Source organism: Rattus rattus, chromosome 5, assembly GCF_011064425.1.
Source record: "Rattus rattus isolate New Zealand chromosome 5, Rrattus_CSIRO_v1, whole genome shotgun sequence".
Lineage (NCBI taxonomy): Eukaryota > Metazoa > Chordata > Mammalia > Rodentia > Muridae > Rattus > Rattus rattus.
Window position 1 is genome coordinate 13,780,664 of NC_046158.1, and position 18,608 is coordinate 13,799,271.

General features: G+C 51.6%; 1 protein-coding gene across 6 annotated transcripts in view; it reads right to left on the bottom strand.

The window, feature by feature from the left end:
* Dab2ip (DAB2 interacting protein) overlaps nt 1-18,608 on the bottom strand; it is a 170,744-nt gene that overhangs the window by 40,494 nt on the left and 111,642 nt on the right. The gene's annotated exons all lie outside the window — the stretch shown is intronic.

Here is an 18,608-nt window from a genome sequence, read left to right on the forward strand (position 1 = left end):
GTATCTGGCTGGGCCGACAGGGCAAGGAGAGAGTCAAAAAGAGGTAGACAAGCTGGAAGCTGGAGCCCAACTGCCACTATTTGGAGATGTGTCCTTAGGCCATTAGGTCATACAATACCCAGTCCTCACCACAACACAGCTAGCTCTGGGAAGGTACCCTCAGTAAGCAGACAATTTTGCCTGGATGACCCTTTCCCATACCTCAAAAGCAAGCCACAGAACCAGGCTCCACCTGCTAAACAAACCTCTGACACCAATAGGTCAACCCTCTTTCCCTCAGAGCCACCAGGTAGGAGGGCTCGCCCAGAGCTTCCTCTAGCTTATGCTTACAGCTCATGACGTCAAGAGCTTCAAGTCCCCGAAAAAAACAGAGACAAAAATGAAGTTGAAATGGGGAAGATCCTTGCCCAGGCCATGGTCTCCTGTAATCAACACAGTCCCAGTTGCATCCCTGGCAGTTAGGGTCTGCCTGGACTGTGTTCAGCACCTACTGTGCGCAGGCCTGGTGAAGAGGCTGTACTTGGGCCCTTACTCCATCTGGTCCCCAGATCTGGCTGTGTTCTGGACATGCTGACCCAACAGCACCCCAACTGGCCACACATGCACCTGCCCATCCCCCAGAGCACACTGAAGGAAGGCTCCTTCCTGTCCGGCTGCGGCCTTCCTCTGTGGCCTAGGTTTGCTCTCCTAGTTTCCAAGTCTCAGTAACATTTCCTAGAGGGGAGAGGTGATAAATTACTCACAGAGAACATGAGACCAGAAAAGGGCCCCTGGTTTCACAGTGGCCAAGCCAACAGGAAATGAGCAAACAGAGCCCATGGAGTCCATCCTCTAAGCAGCAGGGTGTGGCTCCAAGCCGGGCCTTCTACCGCCAGCTTTATGGTCCTGCATGTAATAGACAGGCAAGACAGCCACTTCCCACTCCAACTGACAGCAGATGTGCCTCATTCAAATATTCCTCCAACTGGAAGCCTCCTAGATTTCTTCCAGGCAGGAAGCCATTTCCCGACAGTGGACTTATATTTTTGTTCTAAGACAAGACCTCAATCTGTAGCCCAAGCTGGCCTCAAATTCAAAATGCCACTGCCCCAGGCTCGCAAGCATGGCTTACTGTGGACACTATGAATGCACGGTGCCACATGTGCCTCTCCCGGCTCTACTATCTCCTTGTGGTAAGCAGGGCCCTCGGGCACGACTGTTTGCTCTGTGTGATGCAGCCACAGGAAGGGGTCACAGCTAACAAAAACAGAGGCTGGACTATGTCCTAAGTTGGGTTCCCATACTCAACAGCTATCTAGCCTTGAAGAAGCTGAATCTTCCACACCCTCTCAACCCAAACTGGAGGTGCACACGGCCTTAAAACAAACAGTCCTGAGTGCCCAGTCTTCCTGAAAAGGCCCCATCTACCTCAGCTTGTGCCTCACCTTCACAACCAAGGTTAGCAGTTCAAGACTCTTCCCTTCCTTATAGCCACAGCCTCCTGACTGGTTACGCTACCTTTCAGAGGCCAGTTCGGATCCTCCCATTTAAGATAAATCTTCCCCATTTCCCCCCCCCACCCCCAGCCACAAGAATATGCCGATCCCCTCCCCCTTACCTTGGGTTCTTATGGGCCTGCATGTTACTTCTTGATCTCCAGGTCCTCACTGGGGGTGGGTGGGGGGGTGTCGTCTATCCATCTCTGTTTCAAGGCTAAGGACTCCATAATACACAATGAACACCCTCCACACCCTTCAGGCCCGTCTTCTCACTGGGATCAAGGCCCTGGCATCATCTGAAGGTGGCCTTACCAAGCAGGTAAGGCTCTCTGTAGGACTGGATAGCACCCGCAAGAACTCCCTTTCCTTGTGAGGCAGAAGTGAAGGCACTTGGAGGCCTTGCCTGCACGTCCCTGCCTTATTCTCACTGTCACCATGAGTAGATTAGACTGGTGAGGAGGCACGCCTGTGGGTAGGTGGGTATTTCCAAGAAGGAGGCACAGAGGGAGAGGAAACCGTCCCACTGGCAGCCTACAGAAAGAAGAGGAAGTTGTGTGTAGCGCTGCACCTGCCCTCCCTCTGCTTTCTCTCTGGCCATGAAGCGGACAGCATTCCCCTGCCTGACTCTATCCCTAAGCTGATCTTGTCAAGAATCAGGGGGCCAATACCCAAGAACATGACCCCTTCCTCTGCTATTCCATGCATTTGGTCACAGCAACAAAACAGTAAGCAGTCCAGTTACCTATTCTGTTCTTCTTCCCACGAACTGCTCTCTAAGGTCAGAAACCCCTTCTGGGAGACGCTGCCACAACCTGGGGACCACTTCAGGATGAATCTGTAAGTCATGCAGGACAGCACCAATGAGGAACCCCTGCAGAGGAATCAGCAGGCTCGGCTGTTCCTGGGCAAGGACCTCTTAAAACACTTTCTGTCTACACTTGGCTACTGGAAGGATGCAAGCTGGATGCTAGACTGAGGGCCAACTCTAGGAAGCAGTTTCCACACAGCCCAGCTGTTAATTTATGTGAGCACATCCATGCATGTGCGGCTTTATCATCACCAACAAAACACAAATGTGTCCTGGCACCTACTCAGTGCCAAGCCCAGAGCAAGGTATTTTACATACATTATCTCCTTACACCTCCGCGGGCTGTGAGCATGGGCACCCACACAACATCTGCCTGAACTGAAGCTGAAGCAGAGGGCACAGGGCTGATCCCCAAGGTCACACAGGTAATTACTAATGGGAGCTGGAGTTCTGGGTTCCCCAGCACTCCTTACCCCAGGGCCCATGGTCTGTCTGTCTTTAGACTCCCTTACCTTATGGGAGCTTAAGGAACGCCCTGACTTCCATTACTCTTCTCCACCTGCTGAGAAGCCCCACCTCCTCCAGATAAGCTCAGAGAGCTCATAGCCTCTGGCTGCTGTCTCTGCCCCCACCAGCCTGGATGCATCCCTCATCTGCCAGACCTCCAGACAGGGCTCTGTGGTGATTACTGTGGCTGGCATAGAAGCCTGGAACTTTTTCCTCCACTGAGATTTTAACACATGTTGGCTCGCTAAATGTAATGTTTCCATTAAAACCTTTCGTGGGAGTAAATTCCCACCCATGTGACACCTCTCTGAAAATACAGAGTAAATTTACTTGAACAAGCAATGAGACATGGTCAGTATTTCCCTTCCTTGGCTGTCACATTGCCAAGAGCTGGGCAGCAATGCATGTTGAGCCAAGGACTGGATGTTACCACGAGGCAAAGGACAGGGTGGGCATAATCTATTCCTGATGACTATGTGAGTACTAGACGGTGCTCAAGGTCCCCCATCCGTGAGTCTGACTAGTGCCTCACTTGTATCCCTAAGTCAGCTGTTACCAGCCCCCAAATCCTGTCCCTAACCCCACTACTGTGGGTCCCAAACATCACTTTATATCACTACATGTCCAAGTTCAAACATGCCTCTTAAAAGTCAAATCCCTTAGGCTGTGTCCTTGTCCCCAATCCTGGGAGCACTAGTAACAAACAATACCACTGGGGTGCCATGGGGTAATCCCACTACTCTCTTCTCAGGTCTGGGGGCTGCCATAAAAAAGTCACTCACCCTGACACCACTGCTGGGTCCATAAAAGACAGTGCCCTGCTCCTGGTCAGTCAGAGCTAAACCAGAGCAGTTCTGTGCTCTGTGGCAAACAGAAGAGGGCAAGGCCACAGCCACCAGCTCCCCTTGCTGCTACATGGAGCCAAAGTTACTGTGCAACCGTCTCTCCCAGGACTCCACCAGGCCCTTCTTCAGGAGGTGGAAAGGCAGCCTGGGACCTGCCTTTTTCCTAGGGCTTTGTGAGCCTGTGCAACAGGCACCATGCACAGTGCTGCTGTTAGCTGCCACTGACCACTTAAGCAGGACACACATCAGAGAGGTATGAGCACCTGTCACCCATCCCATGCACAGCCCCCCTTTATAGATGAGTGCACAGATCCATCAGACAAACAACCTGCCAGGGTACCTAGCTAGGGTCCCAAGCATGAAGGAGCCACCTGCCCCTGCCCTTAGGAAACTAGCAGCTTAGTTTCTGCAAAGGTACACCAAATTGGTGCTGACTAAAACAACATAACAGGCTATGGTCCCCAAAGAGGCTGCGTCAGATTCCAGTGTGGGTCTGACACCAAAAAGACTATCAAAAGTACGGGCACACTGTAGTGCTGGGAGCAGGGAACTGGGATAGGTTACATGGGAGTGGGTGGCCCAGCTCACCCGAGTCCTAAGACTCCTTCCAAACTGTTCCTAGTACACAGGACACTCAATCCCAGTCAATTAGCCCAAGGCTGGCCACTGACATGCCATGTCCTGTTTGCACCAGGGCACCCCAGTCCCATGAGGTAGGTGCCCTGAGTGAGGCTTGCAGGACCACCTATGTCTGACTGTACCCAGAGAGTACTAAGCTTTAGTGTCCCCATCTGCACAAACTGCCACTGGAAGCAGGGCACCTGTGTCCTGGAGGTGAAGGTCATATGGTTTGGGAACCTGAATGACACTGGGTCAGTGGATTTACATATCTCTCTCTGCCAGAGTCAGGCTTACTGAGGATGGCCAAAGTTATGGAGCCACAATCAGCAAGCCTGGTGGCACGGAGCCAGCAGCAGACCCGGTAGTGATGGTGTTTCAGCGGAAACAGCTGAGCACAGCAAATAGAGCCATTGACCCAATTCAGCTCCATTCTGTCTTCAAGAGAATGACTGAGTTTAAATGAATAGGTCCCCATGTCCCAGTGGCTTTGGAGGGATGGAATGGAGAAGGGGAGACCAAAACTGTCTCCTGGCCCCACTGTTGGCTATTTCTGAGTCATGAGCCTAGGGAAAGGTTAAGTGCTTGCTTGCTTTGGTGGCGGGCGGTGGGGGTTGTGGGGACAATTGGAAAGCAGAGACATGGGCTGGACAGCAGGATGGATTTCAGCTTCCCCAGCAGCTTTGTGGGCAGCCCTGTTGGCCGCCTCTGAGGCTGGGTTCCTTATCTCTGGAACAACGGGAATCCTACACTCCCTACCTTCCAGCACGACTAGCATAGATAAGGAGAAACACAGCAGGGAGAAAGGGTCAGGTGCATGGGAATGCAGGCCCACCGCTGTTGAATGTTATGTCAAGAGAATCCAGACCTCTCAACCAAAAGGAATGCCTTAAGTGAATGGCTCAGGGATGTGGAAGTGCTTGCTGGGAGCCACTGAAGAAACCAGGAAACTAGCACCATTCCACACCATCAGGTGAGACCCAGGTGAGCTACAGCTGGTCATGAGACACTGTGGGCCTCCTCTACCTTAATGACCTCATGTGTTGAGTTAATATCGCGGTGACAGTGTCCTCCCACTGGCTTACTGCTTTACAGTGAGCTCAGAGGCAAGCTCCTCCTCTTTCTCCTCCAGCTAAAAGCAGTCTTCTTTAGGAGGGGCTTCTGAGGGACTGACCCCACCCTCACCTCACCTCCAGCCTGTAGGGAGGAAGGCATCTGCCTGGCCTGGTTTTACTTTAGAAGATATAGGGCCTACTTTCCTCCTAAGGCAAATCTCAGCCTCCTCCTTAGCAAAATGTGGGCTTCTAAGAGGGTCACGAAAGAGAAAAGGCTTAGAGATGACAGGAGAGAGCAAGTGTCCTCAAAGAAGGAGTTCTCACAGCTCTCAGCTTCGGCCTCAGTCTCAGGCTCTATGCACATGAGACTGTGGGACTAGAGTGCTGCACAGATGAAACGAGATGATCCCTGCCGAGCGCTTGGTAGGATGTCTGGCACATAGCGAGGGATCAACACTCATAGGTAGTATTCTTCCTGTTGTGTTATCTTTAGTGAAAAGCACGCCGGAGTCCTGAGTGGGTGACTACAGCAACGTAGTGCAGCCAGGCAAGCTTGTTAGCAGCTGAGCCACCTATAATTAGCAGTCATTACATATGCAAATGTGCTCTTCGCAGCTAGAACCAGTATTGTCTGAAGTATGTTTAAATAACCCTTCCCCATGCCTGCCCACCCTCCTCAAATCCTGCTTATACTATTAATTTCATTAACAAACATTTACTTCATAAAGGCAGACAGAAGCTCATACATATTTGAATCACTGGTTTTAAGGAGCGGGAATGTGGCTAAGTGACAGAACACTGGCCTATATGCTCCAAAGCTTTGAGTTTGCTCGGAAACAAAACCAAACACTGGAAGGTTTTAAGGGCGAGCCCCTGCTCACCCTCTTTGCAGTTATTTAGGGTATGGCTCTGGGTTCCATGGCGAAGTCCAGGCTGACACTGATGCCTTCCACAGCCTAGATGGGGTTTACACAAACACCTATGGCAAGGAGGAACCTTGGCTGGGCCCAATTCCCAGTCAGTGCTCTGACAGAATACACACAGGGCACCCACAGGAAGTACTAGATGGGTAGACTAGCTGCTACAGGTCAGTGGGCCAGATCTAAGGACAACCCCAGGAAGCAGGGTGTCTTGGAGGCAGCAAGTCAGAGTATTACCACCAACTGCTCTCCCAACCAAGCTCATTAGGAGAACAGGCCAGGCCCAGTCTTCCCATGGCTGCCTTACAATGTCTGTGTCAAGAATCATAGCAGATGAAGTCATCGCTCCCAGAAATAGACTGATTAAGACGACGTGAGGGCAGTGCAAACAGCAAGGCTGGACACACACACACACGCACACACACCCATGTACTTCTCTGCCCTGAGAAGCCTGGCTAGGCCTGAGCTCCTCTGGGAAACAGAAAATGTGCCAGGAGCCAGAGCCAGCACAGGGAGCCTGAGGAGGGTGGGCAATACAGCTACAGCTTCTTGTTGTTTTGTTTTTAAAGAGTAGCTGGTACCTTGGGGACATTTTAGGGACCACTGCTGAGTTCTCAGTCCTGAGCCTCAATAAAGTCCCTAACATGCAACCTGTTGGCATGCTCAGAACCCCACCTTTTTAAGAATCACTTCCTCCTTGGCCTCATCTTCACATTCCCAAGGTAAAACTCCGCCCACCTCTTCTGGGACCCTTGCATTCCTATCTGTCCAAGAGGCAGGTCTGACCAGCTGGGGGCTGGGGACAGGAAAGGCTTCTAGTGGCTAAAAACAGAGCTTTAAAAGCAGGACACTCTGCTCATACCCTCCTGTGTCCAGTGAACCCACTTCTCTCAAATCAGTTTCTTGGTCTGTAAAATTCAGAGAGCATGTGTCTATCTCGGGGTAAAATGAGATGAACTGCTGTTCATTCACTGACTCCACACCAGCCCCTCTCCTAGGTAGAGGCACATGAAGGGGTAGGACAGTCTATTCTCTCAGGCTCCTGGTCAAATGTGGGCCAGGCACAAAGGCTCAGGGAATAAGATATGTGAACTCTAGTCTTGGATTAGCATATGACTGAGATGAAGCACAAGGCCGAGAGGACAGTGTTGGAGGAGGTGGGAACAGCAGAGACAGATGCAGCTGCCCGTGCAGAGTCCAGGACCAGTGCAGCTGAGAGCAAGGGAAGATAGAGAGGAGTTGCCCTCACAAGTTCTCCAAGAGAATATCATCCAGCGTTGCCAGGAGTGATGACCACACCTGCAAACCCAGCACTTGGAGGCAGAGGCAGGAGGATGGAGAGTGTGAGGCCCCCTGGGATATATTGGAGACCTTGTTTGAAAAATAAGCAACAATTATAGTCAAAACCATGCTCTCATGCTAAGACCAGAATAAGAGGGAAGTGGGGAGACTACCCTAGGGTCAGCTAGAGGCACAGGCGAATCTTCTATTTACTTCTTCTTTATCCTACTATCCATCACCACCAACACCTCATCGCCACCCCTAATTCTCTCTCTCTCTCTCTCTCTCTCTCTCTCTCTCTCTCACACACACACACACACACACACACACACACACACACCCAAAGCCATGAGGCTGACCCTCAAGAGAGCGCTAGGAACCAGCTGGGCTCTAGTACACTTTTCATCTGACAAAGAACTTAGCTTAAACTCTACTCAGGGCAGGCAGGACTACAGAGCCTCAGGCCAAGCAATGACTGAGGTGAACCTCCCGGCACTTCCCCACCCAGAGCCCAGTGCTCCACTTCCTACCCAGCTGGTCTTAATCCAGCGCTCGAGCCAGGCACTCCTGGGAACCACAACCTGTAAACTCTTCCTCTATGGCCCACCTAAAACCCAGGCCAGCTCCTGCCTGGGCCTGGCCTCCTTCTGTAGCAGCAAAGACCCTGGTGGGTAAAGCTGTGTTAGAACAAACCTCCAAGAGCAGCAGGCACTGTTCCCACACCAGCACAGGGAGGGCCCACAGCTGAGGTCTGTCCTTGTCCCCAGGGCAGCGCACAGGTGAACAGAAACAGAAATAATTCAATCCTAAGGATCCCTTGAGGAAGTTCTGTCTGCAGCAGACAATGAGACAGGCAACCTGCCTGCCTTGGACTGTGTGAGACTGCTCCAAAGCCATGCTCCAGACCTCCCCACCTCACCCCCAACACACTCGTCCATGGACCGGAATACTTAGAACTTCCCCTGCCTCATAAGCTGTAGGCTGTGGGTGAGGCAGGAGTGCTCACTGATGGGCGGACAAACTGCGCTGTCTTTCGACCAAGTAAGCTGAGGGGAGGAGGATGGCATCTGGTCCAGGCACAGGGACAGTGTTTTCTGTGAGGTAGGAATCTGTGCTGAGTGCTTCTGGTTTTAATTATCTCTGCACTGAAAAGATAAGTGGGGGTAGAAAAAGAGAACAGGAGGACAAGATGTGTGCTCTGAGTAAGAACTGGCTAATATGGCTCCCATCACCCCTGACCTCTGCCCGACCTCAGGTCAGCACCCAGAAGGCAGGGCTGGGAAGCTCAGGAGCCCATCTCAGATACCAGCATTGGAGGTGGCAGACCCTTCAAGACCATATGGGGGCAATGGTGGGGTGCTCTCCATTCTCCTTCATGCTTCTGCACACTGACGCTGAAAACCTGGCTGCCTGGCTGCTCCACTAGTCTGATGCCTTGAGGGTCAGCTGCCTCTGGCTCTGGCCCTAAGGCTTTGCATACAATACAGGAATAATTAAAGTTTCTTAAGCCTGGAGGACAATCTGAAGGACCAGGCACCAGGCGATCTTCTATCAAATCAGACACAGATCATAGAAGGTGTGGCAGGCAATGGAGAAAGAAAAAAGGAAAAGTATGCCTACAGGCCTGGACAGGTCTCAGCCAGGCCAGAGGTGACCAAGGCTCTGAGCAGCAGGAACCTACAATGGCAGGGTGGGGAGAACAGGGCACAAGGTTCCTGTGAAGGTCCACCTTAGCAGCACAGGAAGGACCCGCCCTGTTGGCAGGAGAGCAAGTGCTAACTGCAGCTAACACGTGTGGACAGTGCCATCCCACAGCTGTGCAGCTGCACCACTGCCTAAGCTCATGATGCAGGTGTCACCAGGTTGTCTCTGAAGCCGCCTTCCTTCCCTGGCCAAAGGACCTTACTTATGTGGCAAGGCTGGTAAAGTACCCATGGGGCAGTGAACATGGCTGGAAGCTCTCAGGCAGCACTGCACGCCACTTCGACCAAGCCAGCCCACAGGCAGGCAAGCACAGTCTACTGAATAGATGGGAGTGGGTTCCACTGTTTCTGCCCTGTTCCTCTGCAAGAAGGCCTGGCCTAATGCCTTCCAGCCTCCTGGACTCCTGCCAGCCATACCATAAAGGATTCTTACTGGAGGGCAGGCTGTATTTGGTCAACATTCATGTTTTGTTTAATCACACAGTACATGACATTTTTAAATTTTGAATCAATTGCCAACATTTAAAGATGTGAAATTTTCAAATGTCACAAAAAACAACTTTAGAGTTTTCTCTTCCAAACCTAAAGTTCTTCCACCAAAGACCGGCAGCCGCCTCTGAGCCCAGAAGGACACAACTACAAACTGCTGAAACTGTCACCACAGCTGGGAAGTGCCTCAGCTAGGGTTCCTATGTCACACAGGCAAGGCAGGGCCCACAACAGACCAACCCCTCCCAGGGGCACAGCAGCCCCCACACACAACAAAGCCTCGCCAGTGTGTGTGAAGACAGCATATAAATAAGACAAGCCTGCTTCACCACGCCCAGGATGTCCCCATTGCCACACTGCTGCCTTGCCAAAGTCCGGCCCCCAGCCAGTGCGGACGGATGCACTTCACCCTGGGCCCCTCCCACAGGTGGGCTCTCCAACAGTGGACACAGGAGCTGGTGACCTTCAGCCTGTTTACATCTGGAACCATTCACTGTATGATCTTTGTCTGAAGGTCAGGCCTTTGAGTGGCCAGACCAGGTGAGCAGCGGTCATGCTGGCCTGTCTGCACCTTCCGGCAGCCCAGACAGACCCCAGCCAAAGTGAAAAGGAGAAATTCAACAGCAAGAACTCACAAAGTCAAGGCTTCCAACGACTGCAGGAGGCCTGCCCCTCTTTGAAGCTGGTAACCAATTCTTCCCTCTTTCTTTCCAATAAATGAAACTCCACAGGGTTTTCAAGGTCAGAACTGCATAGGCAGGGCTCTTCTCTTTGTTCTTCTGCCTCAGACTTGCCCCAAACACAGACAATTGTCCCCAACAACCAACTCCTGCTGGGTGGAGACAAGGACCAGGCAGGTGCTTCCTGTGGCCCCCAGGAGTCCTGTTCTCCTGGAAACAAGTCTCTGTGGGCCTGGCTTCCTGAAACTCCATTTCAGCCTGCAGTTTGGGAAGAAACAGCTGCCAGTCCCCAGAGTATACCAACAGCCCAGGTTGAGAGAGAGGTCAAAGCTCAGGATGGGCTTGGTCCTCTTGTTGGTGGCTGAGGGTGTTACCTCAGAGCCACTCTCCTGTTTATTTCAGTCTCTTCACTTGGAAAATAAGAAAATAAATATCCAACTGGAGAGATTCAACCTCCTAACGAGATCCAGAGAAGCTGTGGGAACCATAAAGTGCCATGCCAAGTTAATTATGCCGGCCCCTGGCACCATGCATGGCATGCAGTAGGTGCTCCATGAATGTGTTCATTCGGCACTTGGGCTGTCTCTGGGAGGTCTGCCCTTCAGGAGCTACAGAGACAATGGTCATGGGCAGGGGTCTGGCCTAGTTCAGCAGGTCAGGCCCATGTGAAGGTTTCACGTGTACATCTGTGTCGTCTGTGCAGTGACCTAGAAGTGCTGTGGGACTCTGTGTGCCATGCTTTCTTGGTCCCTCAGTAGTTCTCACGCATGCTTAAGAGGACAGACTACCTACTCAGCTGTGCGGAGATGCCAGCCGGTCCTCAGCAGGCTGCGTCCACAGAGGGTTTTGAAGCAGTGAGGCTCTTCTACACTAGCCTCGAGATCTGAGACAGCTCAGCCAGCACTCCACACTCTGCCCAGCACTGAAGCAAGCTCGCCTCTTACACTTCTGATTCCAAAACCAAAGCAGCTGGCACACAGGGGCCTGCAAGGGCCATCCTCTTCCTTCCCTAGTCTGTCTTTGCTTCTCCTTACCTGCTTACTGCCTTTAGAACTGGTTCCCACTCTCCCAGTACTAAGCTCCCTCTGCACCTCCCACAGCCTGTTCAAGAAGACAAAAGGCTCCAGATTCCGTCTGTCTGTCTCAGTGTCCTGTCTGTGCTTTGCTACCTGAGAGACTTACTTCTTTCAAACCTCAAATGCTATCACCACCTCACCTCTGATTCCTGAGAGCTGGTCTGACTCTTGTCACACTGTGCCAGACAGCAGTAGGAAGAAGCAGGCGAGAGCGCTCCACTGGGCACATCCCTTCCACACCTGGCCCCAGTGTCCCTCTCGGTGGGGCTAACCTGTACAGCCTATAACTCAGCGTTGCTATCAGATTGGAACAGAGTGCTATCTGTAGGGCTGGGGAGTAGCTGGACTCCAAAGTGTCCTAGGAAGCCCTACTACTATCAAGGAGCAGATCCAATAAAGACTCAAATGAACAGCTAAAAAGGCTGGGCAGGGGCATCAAGGAAGCAAGCTCTAAGTAAAAGGGGTCGGGGCTTAAAGGATGGGTAGAGCAGAAGGCATCTGGAGAGAGGGGACACAAGGGAGGGGGACACAGCATGATGGTGTCTTACTGGCCTCAAACACCTGCTCCATGCCGAGCACCCTGCTGTAAATTTCATCTATTCCTCTCAAGACTCAGTAGAGAACTTCTATTATCGTCATCTTACCAGTAAATGGTAGAGCTGGGTTTGACAATGACCCTTATCTGCAGGAGTAAACAGGGGAGCCTAGGGGACAAGGTGGGGGGCAACAAAGACAAGAAGAGTCTGGAGGTTCCTGAAGCCTGTTAAGCCCTTGAAGCCCTTGTCCCTGCAGATCCACCCTAGTATATACAGAAGAAAGCCCAGGGCACAGGGGTGGGGTGGGGGTGGGGTGGGTTCCTGGCCAGGGCATGAGGGCCATTGGCAGACACAGTCTGAGCACCCAAGCCCCTGAGCTTTCTTTCACCATTTGCCTGAAGCCTGAGAGAGGCTGCTGCTGAGAAGCCAGAGAAAGCAGCCAGTCAGGAGGCATGCTCAGTGGCCACACTACAGGCTGGTGTGGAGCTGTTGCCAGGGCAGCTGAAGAGTCTGCCTTCAGAGGCAGAGCACTTTAGCACATGCTCTCTCTGGGCGACAAGCAGCAGCAAGCTCAGCTACGGTGCTCCCGAGCCAGAGAAATCTAGTGACCATGGCTCATGGGCAGGACATCTCCCACATGGGATGCCTGCCTCTGCTGGGGTGTGGGAGTGAGGTGCAGGGAAAAGCAGAGCTGGGAGGAGAGGGTGAGGGAAAAACAGGCCCCAACCAGACTGGCCTGTGGGGTGGTTATAGTCCAGAGTACAGTCTAACCTGACACAGAAAGATGAATTAATTCCAAGTGCTGTAGGAAACATGTGCACCTGGACTGACCCCACCCAAGGGCAGACTCACAAACTCCCTCAAAACCAGGAACCCATGTACAGGAGTGGCAACCAGAGGGCTGTAACAGTTTTCTCTGAAACTACACTAGAAGGATGCAGTGCTCCCGAGAAGCCTCACACTGGCCACACAGGCGCCACTACCCTGTGTGAACCTGCCCCAAAATTCAGGCAAGTCAGCAAACTAGCACTGCCCATGGCATTCAGGTTCTGTCTGGAGTACTGTCTCTCGGCCCCTGAGCCAGTAAGGAAGCTTCTGGTCCCTGCTATGAACACACTGCTGCACACTAGGAAGGATCTACCACTCGGTGCTCTTTAGAAGGTGAGAGCACAAGCAGCAGTCCGCAGGAGCGCTTGTTCTATGCGTCCATAGCAGTCTGCCTGACACCACCGCGACAAGTATCCTGGACCTCACTGGGTGGGAAGGGGTTCATGTTCTCTACTCATGGCAAATCTTAGAGACTAGAAATTCAGCCCCTCTGACTGCTGCGCAGGTGGGCACCCTGAGACGAGAGTCTGAGGATAGCCACTGCCTACCTGGACTTAGCTGGGTACCTAATACATATAGCATGGGGTATGGGATGCCTGGCTGGAACAGAAACGAGAAGAAAGAATCTCAGATCCTCTCATGGTCCAGAGAGACACCGCATAGATGTATGTGGTTGGGTGATGCCTTGACCGGGTGCCTTCCACTTCACATCTTCCTGGGTTCTGGCAGTCTGTCACTATGGAAAGCCAGAACAAGCCTATGACGAGCATCGAGGTTGGTACCTAGAGTCAGAGCTGCTATGTAATCTTAAAACACCACACAGAGATCCCAAGGGGCTGGCTGTGCTGCTTAGATTTTGTCAACCTGACACCCTACAATCTTTGGGATCAGGGAGCCTCACTTAAGATGATGCTTCCCTCCTTCAGTCTGCTCTGTGGGCAGCGACACCCCTGGGCAGGTATGGTCCTTGGTTAAATTAAAAGCAAGTTGAATGAACCAGAGAGCAAGTCAGTAAGCACCAATTCTCCATGGCCTCTGCCTCAGTTCCCACTTCAGGCTCCTGCCATGACCTCCTCTCAAAGCTGCTTTTGGTCAGTGTTCATCAGGAGAGGAAGAGGTCTGGCTCCAAAGAGGCAGGAGAAGACCAGATGGGAGCCCTTAAGCACCCCTCCTAGCTGCTGCCTCAGTGTCCCTATGGCAGCACACGGACTGCTGGGTAAGGCTGGGCGTCCCATCCCTGCTTCGCTATTTACTCAAAGAACTAAGCAGGATTTGGGAAAATGAAATGAGAGTGGAAGAGCCCTGGCTGGGCTCTTTAACCAACCCACAGAAACACCTAGCCTCCAGCCATGGAGGGCTGTAGTTTATGGTGGGCAAGGGACAAAGAATCAGACTAAGCTGGGGCTAATCAAACCCAAGCTGGGGCTGAAACTTGCTTGGCATCTAGCCAGCCGTAGGAGCCAGCATAACCAGCAAGTCCCTGAGTCTTCGGAGGCTCAGCGACCCGCCTGGCTCTGCCCTACTACCTGCATCCTCAGGGCACACTGAGGCCTGGCTCCCTGTGGCAAGCAGGCCCTGCACACCCAGCACTAGGTTAGTCCGTAGACTGGTAATTCTGCATCTAGGAAGACCAGCATATAACACCATCACTCCCCATGCCCCAGAGGCCTGGACTGTGGAGAGGAGGGACCCAGGGCTACTCTCTGGATCTTGATGCTTGAGCAGATCCCTGGAGTACTTAGAACTTGATGGGAACACACACACTAGAGCGGACCTCAGACACAAGGATCTGGCCATTCCGGGCTAGGGTTCTTTGCCCAGTTTCTCCAGCATGAAGACACTCAACTATCTCCAGAAGACAGGGCAGGCAGCATGGCCTCTGGTACTCTCAACATCTCTTAGTTGGTGTCACAGAAAAGGCCAATTCTCCCATCTGCTGCTGCCACTTCTGAAACCTTGGGGAGTCCAGAGATCCCCAACCATGATCAGCTGACCACACCTCCTCCTCCACCCCCTCTGCAGACAGACCAACAGCCCCAGGTGAGCTGGAGTACTAAAGGAGTAAACAGGTCTCATAGGAGGGAGAGACACATTATTTACAGTCTTTTCAAGATTCTTTAAGACTCTCAGCACTTAGAACAGCACCAAACTGTCATGCTGCCATTAAAGACAGAGTGAGGAAGAAAAGTCTGGCTTGGGGATGCTGAGGTCAACACTGTGCTGGCATAGTCTCAGACCCCCAGCTCAACAGCCTTAGGCAGCTGGCTGCCAGCCCTATTGCAGGAATGAAGCTCTGACTCTAGGTGCCAGCCTCCTGCAGCAGAGGAGCATCCCTTTGGACTGGGAGCATACAGGTCCAGGTCTAAACCCAGCCTGCTTTTAGGGGCTATCTGACTTTCGGCAAGTCCTTAGCTGCCTTCGGCCTTGGTTTCCACAATTGCAAGAAGTATATTCTTAGGCTGTCTAAGGTTTAGGGTCACACATTCTTTCAGTCCCTGGTATCCAGACCACAGAATAGGCATAACATGTACCTGCCCGGGGAGCTTTAGAAACTAACTCACTGTCTCTACCCCACTCCCACCAGATCAAACTCTGCCACTAGGACTGTAATTTGCCTGTGAGACACTTTTACCCCAGCCTCTCTCCCTCACTAGGAGAGAGGCTGAGGTTAGTTTTACTACCATGACATCTCGCAGCCTCGCCTGACACCTGACCAGTGACCGTACCTGAACAGTGACCCTCCCCTCAAGACCAGGCCATCAAAGTGACTGTGCTGTACAGGCTCCAGTCCCTGCGGTGTCCTGGCCTAGCAGGGATCTTAGACCTGTCGCACCTCTAACACCTCACCACCCAATAGCTGCTGACTCCCCACGGCCTGGAATACAGACTTGCACGGCTCTCCAGATTTCTCATAGTAACACCTTCTCAGAGTTTCGGAAGCAAACCAAAGTCATTTGCCAACTATTTTCTCCCATTAATCTCACAATGCATTTGCTATTTTCCTTCCATAATGACTCATTTAGCAGCAACAGAGCAATTAGGCAGACCACAGAATATTGATTTTCTAAGTGGAAGAAATGTCAGCACAAACATCATTTCCTGCTTGTCTTGGTCCTTCTCTTCCTACATGATGGGGTAAACCCTGGGGGTGCTGATGCGGATCTACCGTCAGGATTCTGGGGTCTCAAACATTATCCACTAAATAACAGAATGAATGATCACATACAAATTCTCAGGTAGACCTCGAAACCCCAGGGGACCTGTCTCATCACACAAGAAAATGGGGTCTGGTCCAGACACAGGTCCATGTGTCAAAGCAGAATTCTGCTCATCAGTGAGGCCTGGTATTGCTTGTTTTCAATAGGATGAGAATGGAAATTCCATTCCAGTTCCAGATATATGAAACAGCTGGTCCAAATCCTGACTCATACCTCCACCTCGGTACAATCCCCACCCATGTCCACTTCAGGCCGCCTGTCCAATCTCTAGGATCAGAAAGGGTTGAAGGGAGACAAGCCATCTGGATACTCCTCCTCTCCCTCCACCATCACAGTCTCAGACAAATTCCTCATAGTTTTAGGACATTTCAAAATACCTGACCCATCCAAATCCCAAAGCAAGAGGAAGAAGAGGTAGACTGTCAGGAACAGCCAGATAAGCAGAGCATCTGGTAGCCTGGTGCTCACACTGACACAAGATGCCAAAGCCAACCCCACAGTGGGAAAACTATTAAACGGAGATTTTCCTAATCTCCCACCCCTAGACACTCCAAACAAGTGGAGAAGACAGCTGGAGAAGCAACAGGTCCCCACCCTAGCCAACAGACTGACATTTATCCAGGGAGCACATGGTTCTTGGTAGCTGCAAGGGAAAGAGCCCAAGGCCCAGCTGGTGAATGTAAATTTGACATGCAAATTCTGTGCCTCTGGGTGTGATAATTTCTCTCTCTGGGCCTTTCTAGTTCATCTGTAAAATGGGAGGATTCCTGGTATGAAAGTCAAGGTAGATGATCCAGTATGCACACATGCACTTTCTCACACCTCATCACACACACACACAGAGAGAGAGAGAGAGAGAGAGAGAGAGAGAGAGAGAGAGAGAGAGAGAGAGAGAGAACATACTATCCACATATAAGGCAAGCTCAGAAAAGGAGTAGGGGTGTGTCAGGGCTGGCATGTTCAGCTGTATAGCACCCTATGAACAGGGTGTCTCATTCTAGGGGTATGCAGACAGATGCTGTGCAGTCAGCGTGGGCAGGAGGCAAAGCAGCCTGTACTCCCTCTTGCAGATTCAGACACACATTAGCACTTCACGTTAAGGAATCATGTCTTAAAAGAAACTGACTTCCTCGGCTCACTGCTTGTTCAGTGAGATTGCCTCAGCCCTGTCCCTCTTTTACACCTGCAGACTGGGCAGTGAGGGAAGCAGACCCAGGCTTGGAGAACAGGCTTTCCCTAATTCCAGCAGCGTGTCAGGACAGCTCCAAGCCTCAGCTTCCATTTCTAGGGAAGAAATGGGAAGAAGCAAGAAATCACATACCAGAAGGAACATTCACTTCAATAAGAGGCAATAAAAAGGCCTGGAACTCTCAAAAGGACTCTCCTCCAGGCTACTTTGGAAGTCCAGAAACTGAGAAACTGGAATTCAGGAAAAGGATGCAAAGCAGATATGACTCCCTTCCTCCCTGTCCTAGCCATAGGCAAGTAGTACCTTTCAGCTTCCAGTAAACGGGGCTAGATCCCCACCTCAGATTGCCACACGTCTGACAAACACATAACCCATATGTACCAAAGCTCCCATTTGTGGATCCCAGAAGGTGCATGGCCAGCCTGAGGGGCATTTGGTTAGAACACTGGCAACTCCCCAAAACACACAGTGTCCCCATTTTTCTCTTAGAGAAGGGGCTCCTGGAAAGGTCAAGGACGCCAAGAACCACTGCATCCTCAGGAAGAGCTCCTGAAAAACCGTTTGTGGCAGACCCATCCATAATGGCGCAGATTTTGCTCCCAGCAAGGACAGTGCTTTATTAATTATTCAGAGGACAGTACAATTATGCAAATCTGTGGACTACCTCTGCCCAACTACTTCCTTCCACGGAGAGTGCCTGAGGGGGATGGGAGACCCAGAGCCACAGCAGTTGCGTATAGAGGAGTCACTCAGCCCACAAAACGGACAACAACTCCCAATATCCTAGCTAAGATTAGAACTGGTCAAGCCACTAACTCTTGAAAAACAGAGAGACAGACAGACAGACAGACACACACACACACACACACTCGAGACTTGGAAACTGCTTTGAAGAGCAACTCTGAGTACCTTATAATAACTTTTTCCAACACGTCACCCTGCCACTTGAGCCAGCAACGCCATTATGCAATGTTCACTCCTGCAGGTCCTAAAGGCAGGGAATGCATCCAAAGTTCCGTCTTAAAAACATGCTTCTGCCGAGAGGGAACACCTCAAGCTAATGTTTACCAAATGACGTTCTGCAGAACACTCCTGCAGATGTCTCCAGCTGCTCCGGGGTTGGGGTGGGGGCAGGAAGCCCAGGATTAGATAAAGTAGAACTGCTGTTTTACTGCAGGAACTCTCAAAAGGCTCTACCCTTGAGGGAAAGAAACAAATGTCCCCTGCAGAAGACAATGTGTAGTCCCATATTTAGGAGCCTCTGGAACCAATTCTGAGGTCACCCCCGAACCCCAGATGGCTTTAGGCTACAAAATCCCTCATCCCCAACCCATTACCATCAGAAAGAATATGGTACTCTTTGGAACTTAGTTTGGA